Raw genomic sequence first — 27,118 nt, 5'->3', positions numbered from 1 at the left:
TAATCTAAAAACTAATCCTACAAAATCCTCTGTTATTAAAAAGCTGAAACATAATTTCCCCATTATTATCATATCCTTTCAGTAGCAATGAGAATGAAAAATGAAGAAATTGAAAGAAATAGTCTCAATAAAAAATCCATACTGTGCTGTAGTACTTAAAGTTCATGTTGTAAGTACATTTACCAGCTTTTGCATTTCCAGTTGCCCCAACCTTTTTATGTCATCATTTTTTCCATGAAGATATGGGCTCACATTTCCTTGGGGGCTTGATGGCCTTAGGCATGTCCATGGTGTGTTCAGTACCAAAGTGGCTCTAACTTTGGTTAGAGAATCCTTGCCAATACTCCATGAGCTGACCCTTTTTTTTATCCTTCAAATTTTAAAGGGCTTGATTAGTTCACACTTGATTAGCTCAATCTGACTGATTTACTGTCTGATACTAGACAAGCATGTTTTTAAACCAAATATGGTCACCATATAAGTATAATAATTAAGATTTCCATTGACCTCTGAAAACAATTTCAAAGGAAATCTGTAAAACCATTACTGGAAAGAAAGGTTTTTACTTTTTAGGTCCAAAGACAAATTACAAATGAGAATTCCAAGAGACTAATCTCTTATGTGTGGTATCTGGGTATTTATACTGGAATTATACTCAACAGAGATTGAAACTTAAATGACAGACTGTGTAAAGTATGTACTATATGGTAGCAATTAATTTTTGGTGTTGACAGTTTGAAATCTCATATTTGGAGACATTCTAATTTGCACTGTTTCACATCTAAACCTATAATTCTTCCATGGGTAAAATTAAATCCTGGAAAGTGCTTTGGCAACATGATAAATCACTTATTTTATCACGATTGAGGTACAGTATCACTTTGTTAATTAAATATGCATGTTTACAGAATTTTTTTTTTTTTTTGCAATGCTACTTTTCTAATGATATCTCTAAGTCATCTGTGTTGCTTATATTCTCTCTTCCATATAGCTGGAGTTCTTCATTCTCCCTTCAGTTTATTTTTCCTGAGCTATTTGGTGTAAAATGACTCCGATGTCAGCGGATGTGTGTGATCATATTCCTGTAGTCACAGTAAGAGTAGATATTATTTTCTTAGTGATGATATGGAAAGATCAAAACTTTAGATCTGGAGTAAAATACTTCCACTATAACAAGAGTTGTTTGAGTAAATGACTAATACAAAGTATGGCAATGTGAAATGGAATATGAGATGTAATTTGGCTGTCTTTGTTTATTTACTCCCACTGGGGCCTAAGAATGCTTTTAGGTTTGAATGGTTTCATTACACCAATTTGAGACCTATTCAGCTTCTTCTGCAGCAGTAAACAGTGCCTTCTTCCGCACCTTCAGAAATAAATGTGTGGAACCATAGAATTATAGAATGTTTTGAGTTGCAAAGGACCTTAAAGATCATCTAGTTCCAACCCCCTGCTATGGACAGGGACACTTTTCACTAGATCAAATTGCTCAGAGCCCTGTCCAACCTCCCCTGGAACACTTTCAGAGATGGGGCACCCACAACTTCTCTGGGCAACCTGTTCCACTGTCACAGGAAAGAAATACCTTCTTAATATCTACTCTAAACCTTTCAGTTTAAAGATATTCCCTTTTATTCTATCACTCCATGCCCTTAAAAAAAGGCACCTCTCCACCTCTCCAGGCCCCCTTCAGGTACTAGAAAGTGCTCTAAAGTTCTCCCAGTAGCCTTCTCTTCTCTAGGCTGAATAAAACCCAACTCCCTCAGCCTGTTTGCATAGGAGAGGTGCTCCAGCCATCTGATCTTCTTTGTAGCCTCCTCTGGACTTGCTCCAGTAGGTCCATGTCCTTATGTTGTGGACCCAGAGATGGACACAGCAAGAGCAGAGTAGGGGGGCAGAATCGCCTCCCTTGCCCTGCTGGCCACACTGCTTTTGATGCAGTCCAAGATACAATTGACTTTCTGGGCTATAAGTGCACACTGATCGTCATGTTGAGCTTCTCATCCACCAACAGCCCAAAGTGCTTCTCCTCAGGGCTGCTCTCAATCTATTTTCTAGCCAGCCCGCACTTGTGCAGCTGCATCTCTCCGTCAGCAACGTGCCTAACCTAAATTTTAGGCCTGCATGTAACACTCACACATCACTGAAAATGAGCATTAACAGGCTTTTAACCCAGAGGGATATTTCTGGAGTTCTCAGTTTCACACAGGATGGATTTCCTTCAGTATCTGCCTCTAGCAGGTCTACCTATTTGTTTCATAAACTTCTGTAAGGTTTACTGAGATTATTGAGTGGTCACACACTGCTTTGAAATTATTTTTGGGCCTGGGCCTATAATTGCTGATTTTTAGTGTTTGCCTATTTAATAAAGAAGTGTGAAAAGCCACCATCGTTTTCCTTTTTTTGTCTTGAAAACTGTTCTTTTGCTCACTAGGAAGCCTCTTCCTCACACTTCTGCAGCTTTGAAGCTTTGAAACCACTTAATGTCCAGCAGATTAGATTGTTTGCACATTCTAATACCTCCCACAGCTAGGAAAGTTGGTCTTTCCATTAATGTGTTATTTAATATTTTTTCTCCACAAACTGCCATTCCATGAGTGGCTGTTGTCCCAGTGAAGACATGGCAGAAAGACTGTCATCTTCAATAACACTGTTTGAACGTGGAGTTTAAAGAGTTTTTCTAATAAGGGGCATCAGCTATGTAACATCTTTTAGCTTTTTGCACTATTTGCAGCTTGAGGCCTGAGCTCTGTATGCTGCTGAGGGGTTTTGCACAGGTTTTGTTTTAAGCAGCTGGAACTACTCAGAATGCATCAAGTTAAAGACATACACAATTCTTTTCAGGATCCAACCCCTGAGAGGACTCCTGACATCTGATAACCTTCTAGATTGATTGCTCTACACCCTGCAGAGTACCCATGGGATTCACACACTTTTCTGAGCATTCCACACAGATATTTCCTATTGATGCTTGCTTCTTGGCTTTCTGTAATGAAATATGCTGTTGAGTTCAGACAGGGAGAGAGATTTCAACATCGACATGACTAAGAAGCCTTGAGACTTGCCATCTGCTACTCTGGCAGTGATAGCTTTGAAATAATAATAGTTTTTAGAAATGGAAAGGTATTAATTTATAATGGCAAGCTGGTGTCAGAGGTGGTAGGCTCTACCAGGCTCGGAAGAGCTGTAATGAAGGGATTATTTGACTCTATTACAAAAGCTCAGTATTTTAATGCATTATCAGGGTTCAAAGGTTCAAAATGCGTTCTGAGATCCCGAGGGCCAGGATCTATTTTGCTGTGCTTAAAGCAGGCAAGCTGAAATGTAATTAGAACATAAAGGTGACTGTATCAAGTGAAACTAAAGATCACCTAGCTCACCGATTCCAACAGTTTCAGAAGCTGAGCATCTCCTTTTGACTCTTTGATATGGTTGGTGGTTTTCTCAAAATCTAGGTAAAATTCTTTAGCCTTTATTGAGGCAATAGCCAGAAGTTGTCAAAGACAGAAGTCATGTTGTAGGTCTAAGAGAATAAACAGTGACAGGATCAGAAGAAAAGCAAAAGGAAAAGTTTAGGAACACAAGGTAGGGGGGGAAGAAGAAGAAAAAAAAAATATTCAAAGACATTCCACTATTTAATTTTTCCCACTTATCAAGATCCAGTCAGCCCATTGGTCTCAGTTCATCTTGGTAGAGCTCTTCTTCCACTGTCTTAGAACTTAGGATCCCAGGCCATTGGCTTCTCCCACTTTCAAAACTATTCCTTTTATAAAATCTTTTCTGTGGAAAATCCGAAATTTATTTGTACTCACACACCGACACACACAGAACCATTAGGAGTGGGGAGGAAAAGCAAAATCATCTAGCAGATCTGGACAGAAATGTTTAGCCATGCTGCTGTAGCCCCTTACAGAGAAAACTGAGAATCTAGAGTCTCAACTTTTTTTTTACAAATTGGTAAAATTCTGATAAAGCAAGTATCTCTACCCTCTTTAGTGACAGGTCCACATAAGTAAAAAATAGTTCAAAAGAAGAATGCTGTCAGAAATGGAATCTTTTTCCATTTTTTAATCATTTAGCTTTCAAATGACTAGAGGGTTGTGCTATAGATCTAAAGATCCCATTCCTGAAGATGAGTCATATATGAGTAAATATAACCCTACAAGACATTAGTTCTAAGATTTTTAATTTAAAAAACAAAAGGAAGAAATTACTTCCAAAAGTGTTAGTCTCATTAAATCAGAATCTTAAATCTTAGGATATCCTAGCATTCTGATTATAGCCTGTGCAATCTAATTAATTCTCCTGTCACTAATTATAGAATCCCAGGATTTTTTAAAAAATTGTTTTTTCCTACACAGGAAAAAAGCCATATTTGCATAGGAAAAATAAGTTTCAGGTATAGTTCTGGCTAGTCTGACAAGTATCTATTCAGAGAAACACAACTTAACTCACCCTCTATTCTGAAGATTCATTTTTTTCAATAGGTAGAAAGTATAAAAATGTTATAATGACATTACCTGGGGAAAAACCCTAAGGAAATTAATCATGCTGTCCATGACTCTGATCTAAATGATATGTACAGAGGCGTACAAAGCCCCTCATTGAAAAATGTTGATAAACAGAAATAATGAATCTTTATTAACAAAGTGAATGTTGCATCACGTGTTAAAGGATGAAGTAATTACAGATTGTTTAATGATGCAGAAGTACAAGGGAGTGTAAGCCGCCCTGCTCAGGCAGACTTAATTTTGTAATTTCCTAATATCTGAGCACTTGATTTTTCAACTTTAAAATTTGTTCCACTCCTACTCCTTTTTTTTTTTTTTCACTTAATGTGCATGGAAAAAGGACCTTTACCATACAGACTTGTGACATGATTCAAAATTATTGACGTATTTGTGATGCAGTTTATAATATTATTAGAAATAAGAGCTGGTTAGCATCAGAAATAAAAGATGGACTATAAAAGTCATTATACAAAGGAGGTCAGAGTTTTAACAACATACATACTCTTGGTCAGATAAGATGTGTCTCCAGAGGCGAATTAATAAGTGTCCTGATGAACATACAATGTCTTTCCCAGCCTTTCCCTGTATTGCCTTCTCACATTTAGCAGTAGGTAGGTAAGAACTGAGGTTTAGTTTGGTCTTTTAGCAGACTCTAGCCACTTCTCATGCATCACTATTTGTTGTAGCAGCACTGAGTTGATGGACCTCACCTTAAAAAAAAAAAAAGCCTGCTCCAGAGTGTTTTCTCATGACCTCATTTTTGAAAAAATTTATTTCTTCGTAGCTCTCAAAGACCTGTTGTTTTTTTTTTTCTTCACAAAGGTGGAAATTTCAGCTACCAAACTGCAGTAGCCCCTTGAGTGCAGTATGATCCAGCTGCCAGTCAACCAGTATAATGATATGTCACTGTAATGCAGCAATTACATGGAACATCCACAGGCAAACAGCACATATTCCCCATAATGTTAAAGGTCTGAATGCAACAAGGACAAGCATTTGAAATTAGGGTATTTTTCACCTGTAGGAAAAGCTGGATGGGTGGAGAGACAGGCTAGACCTTGTTGAAGATGTCTGCTCTGTTAAGAGGCATCCTTCTCTCCCAGTCTTTGAGAACAATATATCTCAAAATAAGAATGTGTTTCTCTGCTATAAGCAGGCTGTCCTTCATTTTAATTACAGACTCTAACAAGACAAGTCTATTCATCCAAAACAGGAGAAAAAAATCAGGCGGCAGAAAAATTTCAATATCTTAATGGGGACTCCTGCAGTTTTGGTTCAAGACATTTTACAGCAGAACTTGAATCATGAGCTCAGGATCATGTCCTGGCACCACAGTGAGGTTCAAATATAACTGATGGATCAGAAAAGCTACATTTCACTACTGCTGTTTCCTTTTCACTCTGCTTAACATAACTTTATCCCAGGGATGCGCCCTGAATATGTGTTCTTCACAGTGCCTACTGCAAAATGTGAATATGTAGGATAGAATGGAGGTTCTTTGGGCCAAGAGAAGTGAATTTATTAGCATTAGGGTACAGCATCAGCAACTGACTTAGGAGGAATAGAGAGGTCTGATTTGGGAGATAGGAAATAGAAGAGAAACAGAAAAGAAATAATTCCCTGATTCCTTAGGAATTGTTTGTTACAGTTGCTAGAAGAGATACAATGTTTCCTCTGTGTATTATATATACATGCTAACATAAAATATTTAAAACTGGTACTTTTGCTGATTATTGCCTGAAATATATGTGCATAACAGTCTGGTTTGAATTACCCCACACTGATGATGGATAGAATCTTCCAGTAATTTTATCAATATTTAATTTCCAGTTTTATAGAGGTCTGTAATTAGCTCCCCTGCTTCTCTCTGGTGAGACCCCATCAGAAGTCCTGCATCCAGATCTGGCATTTACAGTGCAAGAAAAACAAGTACCTGCTGGAGTGATCAGAGGGCAGAAGCACCTCTCCTATGAAGACAGGCTGAAAGAGCTGGGGGTTTTCAGCCTGGAGAAGAGAAGGTTCTGGGGACATTTTTTGACAGCTTTTCAGTAGTTAAGGGGGCTTATAAAAATGATTGGGAAGAGCTTCGTATCACCTGTTGTGACTGAACAAGGGGCAAGAGTTTTAAACTACAAGAGGGTAGGTGTAAGGGACACATTCAGACATTTTCAACATTTTCAGCTGCTTGCTACTGCTTCTTCCCATCAGATTAGCATATCTGATAAATGGTTCTCTTGTTCACTTTACAGAATTTTGGGTGTAACTTAAATACCTGCTTCCAATCTCTAGTCTGTTTGCCTGATGAACCTACAGAAGGTGTAATTGAAAACAGAGAGTGAAAAATTCTATTTATACTATATATATAGCCATATGGACAGTGTTTAAATACCACTCAGTAATTCAATTTTAGGGACTGATCCTTCTGAAATAAATAGAATTGAAAATTGCTGGAGATTCTAATTATGACCAAGATAAAGGACCAATTGGCTCAGAAAGTTTACATCATGTTTCAGAGCCTACTTAGAAAGTTTTTTTGAACAGTTTTATCCCTGTGTAGAGAAAGCATATTCTTTCATTGCAAAATTTTATGTCGGGGAATGAGTGCCTTCATGTAGTGCCTCTGTAAGAAATGCAATAGTACCTGACAAATGCTACAGGGCAGTATTTGTATAGACAGGAAGACAAAAAATCAGCTTCCCAGGAATATGAAAGGACTGGTCCCTGAGAATGTAAAATACTTTTGCAGGAGGTTGTAAAAATCCTGCAACCTAAATCTTGGAAAGCACAGAATTCTCCCAAGCACTCTGAATGTCAAAGTTCTCCTTCTGTTCTGTGTTGTAGATGTTTGTAGCAATTAAAAATAACAATAATATATCACAAAAAACTTGTGGAACAATATTTATTGCTGTTCTGCATAGTTATATTTCCACAAGGCCAATCCTGGTATGTCTTACTGCTGTAAAAATGCAACTGTCTTTTCATTATCCGTGTTCCAGAACATCCTTCATTATTTATAGAGATTGTGTTTGCAAAGACAAATGACTTCTATTCTTTCCAGAAGCAATAACAAAGTGATAACACTTTTTGTTAACAACCAATTTCTTCCTTACCCCTTGAGCTTGCTGCATGCCCATCTAATTGTGGGGTTTCATAGTCAGTTTGACAGCCTGCACCGTTGTATTTATTACCTGTCATAGGTTAAGGATGGTTTTTTGTCCACTGCCATTTTCCACTCTAATTATGGTAGTAATAAAGCATTTCTTGAAATGAATTCAGTTATGTGTTTTGGGTGTAATTTTTTAAGAAGATGCATAGATTCTTATGTTAGTATATGGACTATTTTAATAGAATATATCATCTTCTGAGAGATCACAGTGATCACACTTTGCAAACCAGTGATATGGGGCTAATCCTTAAACTGTTGTCTTTATTAGTCAAACATTCAGAGTATAAAGCATTATTTCTTAATGACTTTGCATAATTTAGATATGAATGCTATGAAGCTAATTTTCAAACTTTCAAGCACCCATTCTCTGATAATGTTTCCTATTTATGGGCCTCACAGAGGAGCTTCTGCACAGTATTCCAATAATCTCTATAAAAATGACAGCAAAATTTATTAGTCTAGTGTGGAAACAAGCAGAAAAATCATGCAAGGATATGTTGAGCAGAATTAACAGTGAGAAACATATTTCTTTTCTGGGGAAAGGTAAGTGGAAGCTGGAAGAAAGAATTTTAAACAAACAGGGACCTGGATGTCATCTAAGGTTTACTTTATTTTGTGTCTTTAAACTAAAATTCACATTTCTGGATCAGGAGCCTGGTTTATGCTTTGAGCCACTGCAAAGTGCATGAAGGATTGCATTATTCAGTAACAGCAAACTAAATATTAATTTGCACAAAGGCTATATTTTTGGCAAGGCATCAGCAGAGCAGAACAAGTTGAATCTTACAGTAATTAGGAAACATAGCAAGTCTACAGTGATGAAATGTGAATTTTTCAGTGGACTTAAGAAAAAAGTTCATGCACAATGTACAACAAAGCCAGTCTTGACAGCCATGCTTGACAGTAAATCTAATGAATGGGAATTGGATCATAAGGCTGGATTTGGCTTTAGCTTTGTTATGACTTTGCTGTGTATATGATAGGGAAGAGAATAGGGATAATGAGTTTTTTATCCTGTTTTCATACTTTGATTGCAGAACTCAGAATAAATGACTGCATCTCTAGTTGTATTCTGTTGTATCAGTATAAAATTACTGTCAGTTTAGATGTGAAGATAAGGACTGTTAGTCTAATATCTAATTTTTCCTTGTCAATGACTAGTTGTTGTGTTTGATGGAATCTGCTTTGAAATCAGTTCCTCTCTTTTCCTATTTAGGTGAGATGAATGCACCCAACCTAAATTTTAAATGCTGTTCTAGTAATGGAAATGGACTGAACAGTGACATTGACTTGTTCCACATTTTGCTTTGGAATTTTCAAACCTGTCTGCGTAAACCAAAGTAGAGTCCACACAACTGAAGAATGGGCTGCAGTTAAGCAACAGTGCTGGATATCAGATGTTCTGAGCTAAGGTCTGTACAGCATGTCATCAAATTAGCCAGATTATTTTACAGAAGTCTATGTTGCTCAGTCATGCTGAAGCTAGCAGTAATTAAAACTGATATGGTTATGTCGTTCAGTCATCGACCTGGTCCTAAAACCAGAAAAATACATTAATACTGTGCAGTCACATATAGGGTGAGACATAATTAGCCTGAAAAAAAATTCACTGTTGCCACTCAGATGCTACTGTCTCTACAGCATTTTACCAGGGATTGTGAGCGTGTCAGATTGAGTCAGTAGTTATACAGGGTCCCTTGAGTACATGGTACTGGGAGATGTATGTGACTCACTGCAACCTTCCTCATCATAAAAGCACTATTGATACGTGTCAGAGGTCAAAGCTGAGTCAAGTTGTAAGAGCACAACAGTCCTTACATTTCCCATTTTCAAGAGTTTACGGGTATCCTTGTCTTCTACTCTAGGGCAAAAAGCTGCCTTTGAGAATTCTCCATGTCCTTTCTTTTCCTTGCTCATGTATTAGGAGCTCCTGTATGTGGACAGTATAAGTGCCCAAGGTTCTACAATAGTGACAAGCAAGTAATAGCATATAAATAGGTATTAACACAATAAATGTTTGAAGTATTGAACCAGGTCAGAGTGGTTTTTTAAGATATGGGAGCTTATCTAAAAATATTGAATTATTTTCCCCATGAGATGCTTGACTTAAAATGAGGGAAAAAAAGGAAATTAAGATTCAGTGCAGAAGAAACATTGTTCCTGACAGTAGAGAGTCTACAAGTCATGCTGTGTGTTTGGTATAAGCTGTGGTGAAAAGGCATAATTTTGTGAGTCTCAGCCTTGAATTTATCTTGTATTTTAAGGATCTAACCATCTACTTCTAAACAAATGGGGAAAGAAAACCAAACCAGATTAAAAAAACCCAAACAAAACAGCAGAAAAAACACCAACTGACAAACAACCAAACAAAACCCAACCAACCAACCCAACAAGAATCACAACCCAAAGAAAACCAACAAAAAACCCCCAGCGAAACAAAAGGTTCCACCAAAACTTCTAGGGAGTTACAGTGAAGTATGGCACAGTAGACTCCCAAGACTACTCTTTTGCCAAGTTTTCTAAACAAGAAAATACAAAGGAGTTTAGAAATTAAGATGTTAGAATAATGGATTGAGACTTTAAAAATGCAGAGGAGGAAATTCAATTACTGAAGCCTGGAAAACTATTAAACAAATATCAATCTTATTCCAAGAGAAAATAGGGGATTCCTTTAAAATTTGAATAGAATCCTCTGGGGTTTAATTGCAAATCATCTCACCTAGAATGCAATGAAGTTTTGTATTGGAAATGTTCCTAGTATTGAGTCATTTGGACTATTCACTTAAGATGTCTGGAACATTGCACAGTAATTTCCAACGTTTAAAAGTTGTGACTTGCAGCTATTTTAAAACCAGTCTTGTTAAGATCTCATTTTCCTTTTTATACTTGACATAACTGGAGGCAAAAATGTAATTGAATCTTATGTATCTTTGTTGGGGGAAGAGGGTGTGTGTGACTAGGGGGTTAAATAAAGGTTACACTGTACCAGTTTCACTCCTGCAAGAAAATGCGGGTTTTTCTAATGAGTGCTCAGCATGGTCTAGTGAGAATTTTCCATTCCTATCCACTTATACTACACTTTGTGGCCAAAACAAACCTTAGAGACTGGAATGTAAAAAAGATAATTTGGGGAAAAAAACACAAGAGATATTAGAAACAAAAGCTGCTCCCTCTTTCCAAGCTGCTTATCTGCACCATGCTATGGCAAACCAAACCTCTGGCTTTGTCCAACATTCCAAAATAATTTGTGAATCTCAATTAAACAGAAATGTACAGGCTGAGGCTGTACAGCTCTCTCTGCTTTTTATATTTTCAGTGCTCCCTATAACACTTTCATGCATCACAGCTATAATACAGTTAGCATGAAAACAGCTTTCATCATGTAGAAATTTAATATCTCCATTTGGGGCTGATGTAGGTTTTTCTCATTACAAACTCAACTTTATTTTCTCCTCCTTTGCCCTGTAATTTCTTGTTTAGACATTTTGAAAGTAAGTGCTTAGCATGCTGTTGGCTGCACTTAGGGTGAAGCTTTATTCTCTGCAAAGCCAATGATTAGGATTTACAGGAATTACAGTCATGATTTTTTATATGCTTTTGACCCAGTTCTATCTAAAAATTTTATGCCTGCTTTGGTATGAGCAGAGATCATGACTGCCCATCAGATTTGTTTTCATTTATCAAACTATCCCTTCTCAGACAAATTAATTAAACTAACCCTCTGTGTATAAAAAAATTACTTTTATTTTCATTCGCTTCTTCCTCAAAACAAATTTCTCAGATAGTCAGCTGTGTCCTGATGAATTTCACTATGTCCATAGGAGAACACAGATGGGAACTGTTCTTGTACTTCCAAAGTGGTTTTTGTCTTCTGCATTTGTCCCTGGAATCCAACAGCAAGTTCTACTTCGTAGAGAGGAGTAGGATGTCAGGAATTACTTGCTTTGTGTTGGGAAAAATCTTGAATCTTTGATCTAGAAACTATCTTAGTTGTTTGTGTTGATTGCTGCCTTCATCCTCCAATAATCCATTGCTCTGCATTTAGGATTATTCATGGAATAGAGATGCTGTTCTACTTAAAGGAGACAAAATTTAACTTCTAATTTATAGCAGTTATAATACTTGAATACTAATCCAATATCTTCATAGATATGATAAATCACTTAGGAATATAGATAACTGAGTAAAACAAGTATTTGCTTCTTAGTCTTTTAACACATAGATAACTTGAAAACAAAATAACCTTGCATCTAATATGCCATTTACAGTGACACATTCAAAAGTGAAGTTTGTAAGATGTCAGCAGGAATTTGAGATTATTGGGTTTCCTCATGTTTTATGAACACGTTCTCTCTCTCACACCTTCTGCACAGAGACAGACTTAACTTCTTGAACCCCTTCCAAGGATTCTACTTTCTGTCATCTGTTCTTCAGCATCTACCAGATCATAGGCCCAAACAACTGCCGTTCTTGGAAACATCTCTACCACATATTACATAAAACTCTAGGACTCCTAAAGTGTTCTTTTCTACAAGCAATAGGTAGGAAAAAAAAGGAAATTTATGTAACCATGTCTGCTACTGATTGATGCTTTTATCCATCTGACTTTCAGAGGCTGCTGAGCAGCAAGAGCTGATTCTGCAGTCTGTTTATTTGTATCAGTTCTTTATATCTTTTTTTTATCCTTCTCATCCATAGCATATTGCCTTAAAGGATCATTTCAGGTTATATTCAGAAGTTACACTTTGAAATTGCAGGGACAATGAATATAGCTGTTTCTTTAGATAAACTAAGTAATCTGCCATAAAAGAAGATAAATATCTTTTTTTTAATCTTAATTTGTGCAAAAACATGTTATTTTTGTCAAGTATATTTTCTGTTTTTTTCCTCTGCCCCCTATCTATATTGGATAGCTCAGTAACATGCAAGGCACAGATTCTTGGAAGAAAAGAACTTGTAACTGCTTACCATTTTGATATACCACATGAAAGAAAAATCAAATGTAATCCAAGGATCCACTATCACGGACAGAGCTGAAATGTGCCATGCCTCATTTAAACATTTTGATTTCTATGCTAAAAATTAAAAATCTCTTGCTTATTTTTAGCAACAAGCCATGTTTTAGTAAAATATAACATTAGCTGTCAATATACCAGCAGTAATAAGATGGAGTTTAACAATTCTTCTGCCAATTTAACCTATACTTTTCATTTAATAAATAAGCATATAAATTGTTCTCCCCTCCCATCCCCTCCCCTCTCCTCTTTTCACCTTCCTCTCCTAAAGTCCAAAGTTTTAGCTTAAAAGTTAGCTTGTTTCTGAAACAAATAGCTTAAAAAGATATTCTTACACCACTGGAAGAAGTTAAATCTTCACATGAAATGAAGTAGGGAAAAACATTCTCAAGCCAGAAAGACTTGGAGAGAAAAGCTATGGCATGTTGAAGAAATTAGCTGTAGAAGTGGTAAGAGGTATAAAGACATAAGAGTGCTACTCACAGAATCATTGAAACCTTATGGTTGGAAAAGGCCAAAACCAACAATAGACTTACTTTGCTGACTGATAGAGAAAACATAGCTTGTCTCCCTGCTTCACCATGGTATGATGGAGGAAACCACTGTTATTGGCAGAAACAACTTGATATGGCTCCTCAAGCATTTGCAGAGATATTTAAACTGAACAGTCACCAATTCAGTTTAAATGCCCTGAGGAAATGGTGAGGGTTCAGGATGTGATTTGCCAAGAGTTCAGATGTCGTTCCAGATGACTTTGTGTGCACCAGAAAAGGAATAACCCCTTGCCAGCCCATCCCAAAGCTGTCTCTGCTCATCACTGAGAGTCCTTAATTGTACTTTTTGCAAAACAAATATGACACTTAAAGAGATGGATGACATCAAGTTTGGATTGAGAAATCCTCTATGTTCAGCCTACCCACCAAGGAAGAGAAAAAGCTTATATTCAGCTACTCTACAGATTTAGCCTTCACATCCCAGGCCTCCTGGTCCAGGCTCCTTAACAGAAACTGAGCTGCCAGGCAGATAAGAGAGTCAGTGCTGCCTTTATGTCTGAATGGAGTGAATTTGAGAAGGGCCCAGGCTGCACATCATCATCTCTACCAGTAAATAAAAGAAGTCAGGGACTTTTGCTGTCACTAGGCCCATACAGGTATGTTTCCTCTGCCTTGAAACAAACTATCCTTTCATATACTCAGAGATCAGTATATTACTTTCATTTTTACATGAAAATTACCAACCGTTAGACATATATACTGCCAGCTAAGAGTATAAACGTGCAGTTATTTTACCACAGTCTGCTGAACTGTGAAAATATGGTTTAGAGTAAATATTTTCATGAAGAAAATTGCTGTGAAATTAGAGCTGAATTACAAACTAAGTTAAATTCTTCTTTTCTTAGTCTGTCAATGTTAAATCTAGAGCTGGTTTGTTTCTTTTTTCACCTCCAACTCTACTCAGTGTCCCATTATCATGGAAGCAGTTACCTATCTCCTTGCAAGCTTTGACCCTCCTACTAACATATTTTTGACCAAATGAAGAATCAATTACAGGTGATAAAAGTGATGAAAGCTGTATTTTTCCCAACAGATATCTCTGCATTAACTTTGCTACAACAAATTTCTAGTTTACTGGTTGCTAACTGCCAGATGCTTATTTGAGATTCTTAAAGGTGAGAGCTGTCTTCTTTAAAAAAAACAAAGTAATTGGTCGGGTTCATTAGAGAAAGCAGAGAATGGATAAATTTATGTAGCGCAGAGTGATTGTTTTTATGCAAATTTTAAAGAGGTGATTTATACCAGCCAAGTCTGCAATTCTTACTTACATTTAATAGAATATTTAATGTATATTTCACATAGAACTCACAAGTTAAATGTAATGCAAAAAATTAGCTGTATAGGCTGATTTTTCAAAATTCTGTTAGGCACAGAGTAGTGTCTGTGGTGGTATTTGCATGCTTCAGAGAGTCTTGGCATGAAGGAATTTTGGATATGCAAGCAATTCTGACTTTATGGGCTAGTTATATCATTCACCTTGGGGAATTTTCTCAGAGAATTCAGTAGTGTTACAAAGCCCAGATTAGGATCCTTTGTGTTCTGAGCTATTGGAATATGTGCTAGTGGTTTTTCCTGGTTTTTGTTTGGGGTTTTTTATTATTTAATTATTTATTTTATTTTCCTATGTGCTTATACTATAAAGTATGCAGTGGCAAAAATAATGTCTACAAGCATTCTAGACACAGAAAAGGAGAACCTGTATGTATCCTCAGGACTTTTGAGCTCTTCTCGTTATGAAAATATTACTGTAAGGTCTGGTTCATTGGTGTGTTGGGTTATAGGGATTTCAGCTATCTGTTGAGTGAGGACCAGGGCTGAGGTGGGTCCCAGCTAACACCCACCTAAATGTAGCATGTGGCACATAAGCCAAAAGTCCTGAGACTCAGCCATGATCTTCTGATTCAGAAGGGAATATATTGTGATGCATGTAGTGATTAAATAATAATATATCTGTGAAATACATGATGAAGGATTAAAGTAACTTTTAGAGATTTTCCATAATTGACTGGAAATCAGAAATAAATGCTTTCATTTTTAAAGGCTGGTTATAGGACACACGTGTTTAGAAGCCAGAAGATCAGGCTGGATTTCACAACCTCATTCTTTCAATCTTTCTTTTCCTCACAATTAGTGCAGAATATGTGTTTTTCCTTCCTGGACTTTTTCTTTAGACCTTTCACTTTCTTTGACGGCCTCTCTGTTGAGAATTTATCATTCATTAGCTTTTAGGTCTCCAGCAATCATATACTGGTCTAGTGCTTTGGGGCACATTGATCTTTATTCAAGCATTGTCTGACACACTTGAAGGCTTATCATCAACATTTCTTTGAAAGACTGTCTCTAGTTTTAATATCCGAAGGTTAGATGACAAACAATAGACCCTTTAACCTCACCAGCAGAGTTGTAAACCAATATTATCACTGGTTTGCTCTTATATTTGTAGAGTTTCATTAGCTTGGATGTGTAGGAGACAAATTTTAAAACAATCACTAAATGTGATTTGTTCACTGTTCTTCGAATTCTCATGTGTATTTTGATAAAACGCATGAGTATTGTAAAAATCAATAAGGTCAAAATGGAATCGTCATTTACATAACACTACCCATCTGATCTGACACACAGAGATCTTTTTCACTGGATTCTTGAGTGGGTTTTTTTTAAGTACCGAACACAAACCACCTCTTTCTCCATTAAGCAGTCAGCAGGAATGGAATATGTGTTTTGTTTTTTAAGCGATTCTGCTGTAAAAACAAAGACCCGTGTGGGAAATCCTGATGGAGTCACCTTGCCTTAGACTGTATTATGCACTTAACTAACTTGGAATTAAAAATAAAAGCAAGCATGTAAGGCTTAGCCTTTAGTTGTTTGTTTAATTTGGAGGAAAGTACTGAATGGCTCCAGTACTATGTCCTTACTCTCAGGACACAATTTGCTCAATGAACTGATTAGAAAGAGAAAAGAGCAGAGGTGGAAAGCTGCAGAACAGGGATGAGGGAGACTATTTTTGCAGCCTTGCTCTTATGTCAGGAAAATGTTTCAGTGTTTGTGTCACTTTAGTTCTCATGGAACAGAGAACAGCATAAGTCCTACTTACTCGACAATATCTTCTGTGCTATTTGCCAAGTTTCCTTCTTAAAGCATCTCAAATAAAATATGACTATCCATTATTATTCTAGAAGAATGAATGCACACTTCTGCTGACACTGTGCTTTGATCCATGGATTCCCATCTGATGTATGATATGCCTCTCCATCTTTCTCCTAACTCTATGTCTCCCAGATGGTCCGAGCATGTGGAGGAATCCACATATAAAGGTTTAACAAAACAATACTTTTAGGTTCTTTGCCTGATTCATACATAGGTTGGTCTCCTTCTTAATATGAACTGCTCTTACTCTTTGAATACATATTTATTAAGGCCAGAAGTTAACATAAACTTACTTAGTTCTTTTAAAGTCACCAACCAATAATTTATTCCTTGATTCAATGTTGTGTACACTCTATCTCTGGGTCTGTTTGGTTTTTTTCAGGTCCAAGATATTTAAAAATTGACATGAAGCGTTGAGGCAAGAAAAAAAAATGTTTGCCGTTGTTTGCCTTGTCTCAATTCATATCTTCCTTTGCAGCTTCCTCATTCACTTCTGCTCCTCTTTTCCAAGTCCATTTCTAACTGGAGAGTGCTTTTCTAATTTCCAGTTCACACAAATTTGGTGTCAGTTTACATATTACTATGAGAAAAATAATTCTTCTCCTTCCCTAGTGTTTCTACCTAAACATATGCATTTCATGTCTTGAATTCATGAGTTTCCACACTCAGTTTTCCTTTTGCTAGGCTGAATAAGCCAGTCTCCCACTGTCCTTGGCAAAAATAATCTCTGTTCCCTTGCTTTCTGAATCTCTTCAGACTTGAGTGCAATTTTCTTGAGCATGAGTGACCAGAAAATGTCTCAGCAATAATTTAAAATATTTTTTCTAGCTGTGGTAGTCTGTGATGAATCAGGACTTGAGTCATGTTTATTCACTGTTATATGTGCATAAGAATACATAGCATCAAAACCTAAACATGGGCTATATGTTCTATACTTCAAAACTAGTGCTTTGCATATACATAAGAGAAGAGGTGGGAACCAGTGACTATCATGAGGAAGCAGTACTATCTAATTTTAGTAGTACCTGTCTGAAATAATAAAGGTGCTGATCTTCTCCAGCTGAGAGTAGCAATGTATGAGCTAATGAGCAATAGAAATAAGGAAAATTCTGATGCAGGCTCATCACTACATGATGCAAAAAATCTGCTTTTATCCCCAAAAGACAGGCTTTGTAATGTCAGTAGTTACTCTCGCACTGTAATCCCAAAAAGGGAGCCCATAAGAGACGACTTTGAAATGAGACTCTTTGCTTCATTGTGTGAGCTACTGTGATACCTGCCCTGACTATAAAACACTTTGCAAAGCCTTAGAACTTTAAAAACTTGCCTTCTTAATGTTGATAGAAACTGTTTTGGAAAAAAGAAGAAACTGTCCCACTAAGCATATCTGGAAATTGAAAATATGAGAAATATTTCCATATGGGAAAGCAATCCTTTAATGCTGGGAAATTCCAGGCTCTGAAATTGCTTTAATGCATGTGACTGTCACACAGATGAGTTTCCTGGGGCAGGGAGAGTCGGGGGGAAAGTGTTAATCCAGCATGCTCTCCATTTCTCCAGTAATCATTCGTTGCTGAGTTTGTCACAATCCTCTGTTTCTAGTAATGATGCCTTTCTATGCCTAAAGTTGGTATGTGCATAATGCCTCACAGGTTGCTAAGAAATACCATAATATATGATGGTGATATTTTGTAGAAAGAACCAAACAACCAATAAAATCCTCTCACCTGATTTATTAGATCGAGTTGTAAATGTTTTAGTGATTCCCACCCCCAGAAAGAACGTGCCAACAGCTAGCATTTTCTCACTAAGGTGTGGGATTAACATTAAGTAGGAGTTTGATATTGCTTGTTCACCATCTTCCCCCTATACCCAAAGGTAAGAAGAAGACTGTCCAGAATCTTGATTTGGTCAGCCTTGAAATGGTCATGGACTAGACGATTGTGTAGGTCCTTTCCAAATGAACTATTCTATTGTATTCTGCCTTGTTGTTCTTCTGTCTATTGTATTCTGTTTTAACTCATAAACCTAAGGCACTTACCTTAGGAAGTATAGGCTGCCCTCCACAAGTGCTAGTGTCATAATCCTAAGATTACAAAAGGGCAGGGAGACAACTATAGTAAGCTGGATATTTCAGCTTTACACACCTCACATCACGATAAATAAATTCTGGGCTATAGAGGCTGAGGAATGTATATTTTTACTTCTTATTTTCACCTACTTTTTTTTTTCCTTCTTTTTATTTTGGCAAGAGCAAGAATAGGAAACGTAAAAATGAAGGAAGTAGAAAATTTGTTTGTGGGATCATGTATTAGATCCTTTGTGTGGAATTTTAAACAAAAAAAGCTAGGAACTTTGTGCTTTTGATACAGTAAGTTTAACCCTTTGTTCAGGCTTTGGGGACTTAGGGAAAATGTTGCAAAATTTTTTGCCCACAACATAAGCAAACCAATTGTGAATAATTGCTTACTACATAATTACTTATAGTAAAAAATATTATAACATGTTTGAGACAAAACAACAACCAAAGAACATCATCATCAGTTGCCTTCTGAACTCTCATTACACTACATAAGGCATTCTTAATTATGCAAAATCTGTACTAAGAATCCCTCAAGAAAAATTTGCTGGCAGAAACAAGTTGTTTATGCCTTATATCACCCTTTCTTAGGTAAAACAGTTATTTATTTTAATTTAGAATTAATTACTTTGCTTATGTTCTGAGTCCAATTTCTCTTTAGAGAAATGTGCTTATAAACAAAAGCCATCTTTCTGATTCTACCTCTGTCACTGATTATTAGGTCTGCTTTACCCAAAATAATAAAGGGTAGAAATAACATTGCAGTATTTATTTTATTTATTTATTTTATTTTATAATATATTTTAAACTAAGGAAATTTGAAAATTAGGCCTCAGGTGGTGGGAAAATCATGGCTCCCTAAATAGGTGGCTGTGTCAGAAACATGACCTCCTGAGTTCTAACCTACCCAGTCATTGATTATAAACCACCTGAGGCTGAGAGAATTTGGGTTATTCAGCGTGGAGAAGAGAAGGCTCTAAGACACTCTGTAGCAGCCTTCCCATGCCTAAAAGGGGCCTACAAAGAGCTGGAGAAGGACTTTTAGAAGGGCAGGGAGTAACAGGAATAAGGGGAATATCTTCAAACTTAAAGAGGGTAGCTTTGGATTAGATATTAGGAAGAAATTTTTTCATGTGAGGGTGGAGAGACACTGTAACAAGTTTCCCAGAGAAGCTGTGGATACTCCATCCCTGGAAGTGTTCAAGGGGAGGTTGTATGGGATCCTGGTGTAGTGGAAGGTGTCCCTGCCCATGGCAGGGAGGTTGGAACTAGGTGATATTTAAGATACCTTCCAACCCAAACCATTCTATGCTTCTAAGATTCTATGGCGGACCACCAAGTCCAGTCCACTGTTAACACATTTAAAAACAAAAAACCACTTCTCCTATCTTTTATGGTTTTTCTAGTTGTATTCTCTTATCTTCTGCCACCTGCCTTCCACAAATGCATTATATATCTAATAAAGATTTCTGTTTATTTTTCTCACCTTCATGACACGTTATCATCTCCCTAACTTTTCCTTTATGTGCAGCTCTTCTTAATTCTCCTCTCTCTGAGCCTTCCTACCCTGTTCCCCTGCTATTTCCTATTTAACACTTCATAATCTTTGTTCATTTGAGCCCCCCTCTTTCATTCTAACTCCATTAATTTTGCATGCATGGCTTTCTACTTCTCAAGACTCATATCCTCTTTACTGGGCCTTTTAAAATGCACCTTAAAACAATGGGGACACCATCTTCACTTTCTTACTCTTTGAAATTAAAATGTCTAGAAATTCAGTGGCAAGCTGACTTAGAACATATTAAAATCAAATTTGTTAAATGGTGGAGTGTTCTCCTTAACTTAGATTACCTAGTTATCCCTTTGGGATGTCATCTATGGTTCTAGAATATTGTTCATGAAGCTGATCTTAGGAAACTACCTGCTACAAAATTCAACCTACATTCATCAAGTCTGACAAAAAAATAACCCTGTATTCTGTTTAGAACTGCTTCAGGAAACTCTGGTCTTTGGAGAAAATATGGGCAATTTTCAGTGTTGCAAATTGGATTTCCAAAAGCAAGATAAATGAAGTGGTAAAAAAACAAGAACATAAAGACAAATATCCTTTTTCTTCCTTACAATATTTCTATACACTCATAGGCTTCACTGCAAATAAAGTGTTTGGTGTATGCTCCTCTTTTGTATGAAGTTTGATATTGTTGTATAAGTAGTTTTATGTCTCTACTTTGTCTCCAGAACTGAGTGACTTTCTTGGACTCTATTCAAGTAGCTGTCCTAAGAAGATACTGTAGTAAATTTACATCTGATTTTCCCCAGCACTCAGGAAATACAATTTTCCAAGGAAGATATCTTAAAAAAAGTCCCCCAGCTAATTTTTAAGGATATTACTTCATTTATCTTTCAGTTTTCTGATTTAGCAAGTGTTTATTTCTTGAAAACACATTAAAAGAAATAAAAACCTCTCATCATTCCCTAAACATCTAAGATAATATTTAAGTAGATAATTTCTCTTTAGTAAATTTTTTTCTTCCATCACTATTCTTTCAACACTTTGCTGTAATTTATGCCTGGAAGACAAAAGCCCATCAGCTTGGCACTTCGCTGCAAACACGGTTTTCCAAAGGGGTAGTGAAAAATGTATGGAACTTATGAAAATCCTATCTACCCTCTTTGTCTTTGGCTATTTTAGTATCTGGTTCAGGGTCAATAATACTTGACTTTCGTTCATGCATTCAATACTTTTTTTTTAATTTTCCTTTTTTTTTTTTTTTTTGACAAGAGGTCTTCTAACTAACTTCCTGTCCTGTGTCCTCACACTGAGTAGAAATTACTATAATTAAGCTATCTGTGGCAGATGTTATCTAGCCTGCTTTTGAGATACAATGCACAGGAGATCCATTAGTCTATCCAGAAGACCTTTGCAACCTTTCAAGAACTTTAGAAATACAAACCTTTTCGTAATACCTAATCTCCTTGTTTTCATGTAAAGTTAAGTTCATTTTTTCCCCTTCCATTTCCATACAGCAAGTCATAACTGCTCTCTCCAGGACTTTTTTTCCATATAGAAGGAGCACTGTCAGTTTTCATATAAATAAGGCAGTAAAGGTGTGGAATCATCTCATGATAAAATGAAAGGCAAAGCTTTATTCTGGAAGGGTTACAGCTAATAACACCAAAAAAATTATTCAGTTTATGGAAACTGTTTTATAAAACCTGTGGAAAAGGATGTATCACCTAGACATTTATATATTATATACTAAAAGTTATATATTTTATATTATATATTTTATATATTTCTGCATCTGGGATAGGGCAACCCTGCACATACATACAGACTGGAGAATAAGAGTCTGGAAAGCAGTGCCTCAGAAAGGGACCTGGGGCTCCTGGTTGACAGCAAGTTGAACATGACTCAGCAGTTCCCTGAAAGCCAGGAGGGCCAGCCCTGTGTGGGGGTGCATCAGACACAGCATCGCCAGCCGGGCAAGGGAGGGGATTGTCCTGCTCTGCTCTGCACTGGGGCGGCCTCACCTCCAGTGCTGGGGGCAGTTTTGGGTGCCACAATGTAAAAAAGTCATAAAGCTATTAGAGAGTGTCCAGAGGAGGGCAACAAAGATAGTGAAGGGTCTGGAGGTCCTTTGGTCTGAGAAGGGACTGAGGTGACTTGGCCTGTTCAGTCTGGAGAAGAGGAGAAAGGAGATTTCACTGCAGTCTATAACTTGCTTGTGAGGGAAAGAGGAAGGGCAGGCACTGATCCCTCCTCTGTGGTGACCAGTGACAGGACCCAGGGGAATGGCCTGAAGTTGTGTCAGAGGAGGTTTAGGTTGGATATTAGAAAAAGTTTCTTCACCCAGAGGGTGGTTGGGCACTGGGACAGGCTCCCCAGGGAAGTGGTCACAGCACCAGCCTGACAGAGTTCAAGCAGAATTTGGACAATACTCTCAGAGACCTGGTGTGACTCTTGGAGATGGTGCTGTGCAGGGTTGGGAGCTGGAGTCAGTGGTCCTTGTGGGTCCCTTCCAGCTCAGCTTATTTTGTGATCATTAAATATTCTCTGAGCACCCAGCATGATAGCCAGAGTAGGACATCTACATGCTGCTGTAGTATTAAATAAAGGTAATTATTTGTACATTTTTTTTTTTAGCACAAATGTACTGCTTTTCATCTTCAAGGTGTTCTAAAGTAGAAGACTACTTACCTGCTAACACTTACATGGCTGTGTTTCCAATATGTTGTAGGTTAGACCAGGCTGCCAGCCATCTGCATAAATGGAATTTTCAGTAAACAAGTCACCTGAAAACAAAATGTCACTGTGTGCCCGTGAGCTGTAGACTGTGTTGTGAGAATGGAGTCCCTTCCTGTAGACACACCAGTTCTATGATGTGAGGGAGCAGTCACCAAGCTTTCCCAATCTGCACCTTGCTGTCTGAGCACAAAAGTGTAACATTCTGTGAGCCATTGCTCTGCCCTAAGTCAAGCCCACTAGGGAAGAAGTTCATGGACACAATAACACTTCAGCCTCAGAGTGCTTGTGTGCAACCATGCTATATGTCCATTTGCCTTTCAGGATCAGAAAAGCCATCCTATCCACCAGACTCCAGTGAGACCTCAAAATCCACACCTAAACTGGATATTATGGAATTTTGCATTCAAACCTTGAACTTCAATATATTCTAAGAAATCAGTTTTGAACATCCTCATTCCTTGTCCCCAGAACTAGGTCATAAATTGTACTAAGATCTTGCACTGTTATGTCTCATGGAGCTTTCTCTTAATCATATGACAGTCCATTCCAAGACAGATGTATAAAATCTAGCTTGCACAAAATTGTAACTTTACGTTTTGTCCACAAAAAAAATATATTTTGCCTCTATTATTTTACCTATAAGATCTGAAGTTGTGAATGTTGTTCTAAAAATTAAAATATCTTGGACCAGGAAGCACTTGAATTTTATTCGCATTTCCTACTTTCCTTTCATTTCAATATATCATAATCATATTATGAATCACAAAGATTGAACTACTCTGTTCTGTAGATAACTGTGTTTTTTTTAAATATTTTCTCCTTGGGTAGTTAAACCCCCACTTGAAATTAAGGAAATAGATAGAAATATTTTAGGAAGGCAGGGTTATTCTGAGGAAGAAATGAATATTACATTTAGATGACGGTGTTCATATGTTTCAGGTATCAGAAATAATCCATTTATGGTTTCTTCTGTGGCTTCCCATTTCCTGTATCTATCTTTTATGTCAGGATGCTTTTTTCACTGTTTTAATTGTAATCTATTGTTCAGCACTGTAAATTTCTAGAGCTATCCAAATAATGTGATTCCTAATGCAAAAGAGAATGTGATGGAATTGCCCATGCCCATAGTGGTGTTGCCTTAATGCTGTACAGATTCCTGGGCTTCATATACCATTCATTTCAACTTACCTTCTTCATCCAAATTCTAAGAAGCAGAAGGCCTTAAAGAGAAAATTATCCCAGCAAAGCAGAAGAAATGTTACTACACTTTCCCTTACCCTCAGGCATGTAGAGATTAGAGCTTTATTTTATTTCTTGAAACATTTATCTAATGAAAAAATGTGAGTTTTTATTTCCCCCCCCAAATACACTTTAGAAGAGAGCAATGAATGAACAGGTTTTAGGAGATTTGCTTTAATAAATGTAATGGTGATGAGCTGCTGTCCTCAGATATCACCTCCAGTCAAGCCCTGTATACTATACATAGGAAGGTGAATTGACATAATTCTTAGAACAGCATTTTTCAGCAAATTGTCCTGTCAAATAGGGAAATTTTATTCAAGCCTGCAAATGCGATAAGCCTGACCCTCTAGCTCTGCTTTGAAAGGTCATTTTGATTAGTATGGGCAAAATTGGAAAGTGCCTGGAGTCTTTTGGCTTTTAATAGCCAAATGGCCTGATTTTTCAGAAGTGTAAAGCATGTACAGATTCTGCTGAACTCAATGAGAGCAGCAGGCATCACAGATTCCTGACAATCAGACCAGGCATTTCCTCACTTCATTCTCTCTTCTCCTTTACCTCCCAGCTCTTTTCTTGTTATGAAAATGTAATGGCCTTTTGGATGAAGATCCTTCATACATGATCCAGTAAATATAATGATTTTCATTTCAAGGCTGTATACTGAAAAACTGTAAAAGTTTCCTTTTAATTCATCAGAACTGAATAATATTTCAGACAACATACCAAGTGCATCAGAGGCCCTTTACCACAGCCAACTGGCAATGCGGCTGAAACTATTTAACAGCACGGAGTTCTGTGTGGTTAAATTCATTATGAATTACCCATAAAGTATCCACACTCAGATTTAGGCTATGAAACTAAGGTTCTCAGCTCTGTTCTAAATTTATACAGGACTGTCATCAAATTACCTTTCTCAGGAAATGAAAATTTCAGTATTCTAATATTCAGCCAAGTTGTTGCTCAAGAAGGATGAGAGGATGGAAACAAGGGCTTAAAAGAAGAAGAAAAAATTGCAGCTGTCTTAAATGCAAACATTTTTAAAACAAAGTAAGTTTAAAATTAATTCTTATTATTACAGATGCAAAAGAACATCACGGCTTGGAATAAATTACACTCAATCAGAACTTTTTTAGTCGCAGAAAAATAGTGGTTTAATTAGTCTGGAACAGTTAAAGCACTGTATACCATTATTATACAAATACTTGTATATTTATTCATACCTGAGGGTAGAAAACCTACCCATGTAAATTGTACATATATTTTTATACTCTATGCATAAAAACATTTCTATCTAAAGGTGACCAGGTCTACACTAAGGTTCATATTTTTCTAACATCATATATTGAAATAACTTTACCAAAATAAAACTGCATGTAGTCATAGCAGAGATTTTAAAGTATGAGCTCAAACACATCTCTTGCCATTTTAAAAAGCCATTCACTTTCTCTGTGCAATGGACTTGTGACTTGTATTTATTAGTTTGATTCTTTCCTCCACCTCACTTTTCCCTTTATATTAATTTCATATTTCAGATGCACTCTGCCAGAATGTATAAATTATTTTAAAAATTGTTTAGAAACAAGTGGTTGAATAGGAAGCCAATGTGACAGAAAAAAAAATGGACGTATATAGATATTTTAGGCATGTGACTAGCCCAGAGCAAAAAGAGATCAGTCTTGTTTACATTTCTTCCAAAGAAGAACAGGAATGAAGGACAGCACTAGCAGAGGAGGACAGCCAAGAAAAACATACTGCACTGGGAGCTGTGATTATACATTTTACTCAGATTCATTGATTATGCTTTTAGGAATACTTATATTTTATCAAGACTTTGAAATCACCTACAGTATGGAATAGGAGACAAAGTGCATCAAAGCTTTGGCTTGAGGTTGCCTACAAGGGAATTGCTCAGAGAAAGGCTACCACCAGATTTTTTCTGAAGTTTTAACTTCAGTGGGAAGAGGAGGGTTTAGCGTGCCTGGATAGGAAGGCATTTCAGTGCTGACAAGCATCAGTGTAAGAAGAGTAGTTCAGAAATTGGATGAGATGGTAAATAATTTAAGACAATATTATGTACTACCACAACTCTAAAAAACCTTGATAAACTAGGCCTTTACTTAAAATGCCAGAGTAATCTAAAAAATCTATAATCTGTCAAAGATATACAGTGTGACTATGATTTTTTATTTTAAAAGCCACTTTCAGATCAGGCTTGAGAGCAGATAAAAGTGGACAGATGAGGAAATGAGACACATGAGAACAAATAAAAGCCTATTTAGTTGAATAGGAATGGAAACATTCAATTTAGTATTGAATATGCATTGTTGCAAAAAATTAAAGATAATCTTTTATGGACTTAAAGATGACAGGATATAGTTTAATGTATGAAGGAAAGCAAAAAAGAAAAAAACCAATCTAGTGAATGTTTTCTATCCCTCACAAGGTAACCAGCCAAGAAGTTGTAGAAGAATGACACATATTCAGTTGGAGATGATGAAGGTAGCTTCTCACAATTTCCTTGTGTACCACAAGGACAGGGGATGATCGAGAAGATGAAGAAGAAAACAAGAGCTTTCTAGAGTGGGATAGAAAATTGCTGACATCTTGAGAACAACTATTCCAATGTCTGCTTAAGCAGGGTCAGCTGCAGCACATTGTCTGAGACAGTGTACAGCTTTTGAATATGTCCACAGATGGAGATTCTATGACTTCCCTGGCCAACCTGTTCTAGTGTTTGACCACCCGCACAGTACAAGAGGGTTTTTTGTGTTTAGATGGAATTAAAAATGCTGATAATCAAGAATCTGAATTAAGACAAGTTCTCCTTGTGGGATCAGGCTTAATGTCCAAAGGGAAAAGGACTAACTGAGAGTACCCATGGTATTCTATCCACAGATATCCAGGTTTATACATTCAGCTTTTTTGTAATAAGAACACAACAGCAACACAGTTTTGTAGGATGAAGGAAAAGAGAACAAACTCATGCTTGTGTATTGTTGTCTTCTGAGAAGGCTGTTTGGTAATCTACAATTGGTTGAATTCCTTTATCATTTTTGTGCCCCTGTGAAGAACGTGCCATTTTCCTGTGTGTTAAGGGAATTCTGTCTCCAGTTCCTTTGAGATGTATGGTATAGAGAACATGCTACTAGTATTTTAA

Source organism: Aphelocoma coerulescens, chromosome 3, assembly GCF_041296385.1.
Source record: "Aphelocoma coerulescens isolate FSJ_1873_10779 chromosome 3, UR_Acoe_1.0, whole genome shotgun sequence".
NCBI lineage: Eukaryota > Metazoa > Chordata > Aves > Passeriformes > Corvidae > Aphelocoma > Aphelocoma coerulescens.
Note: the sequence above shows the minus strand (reverse complement) of the source record.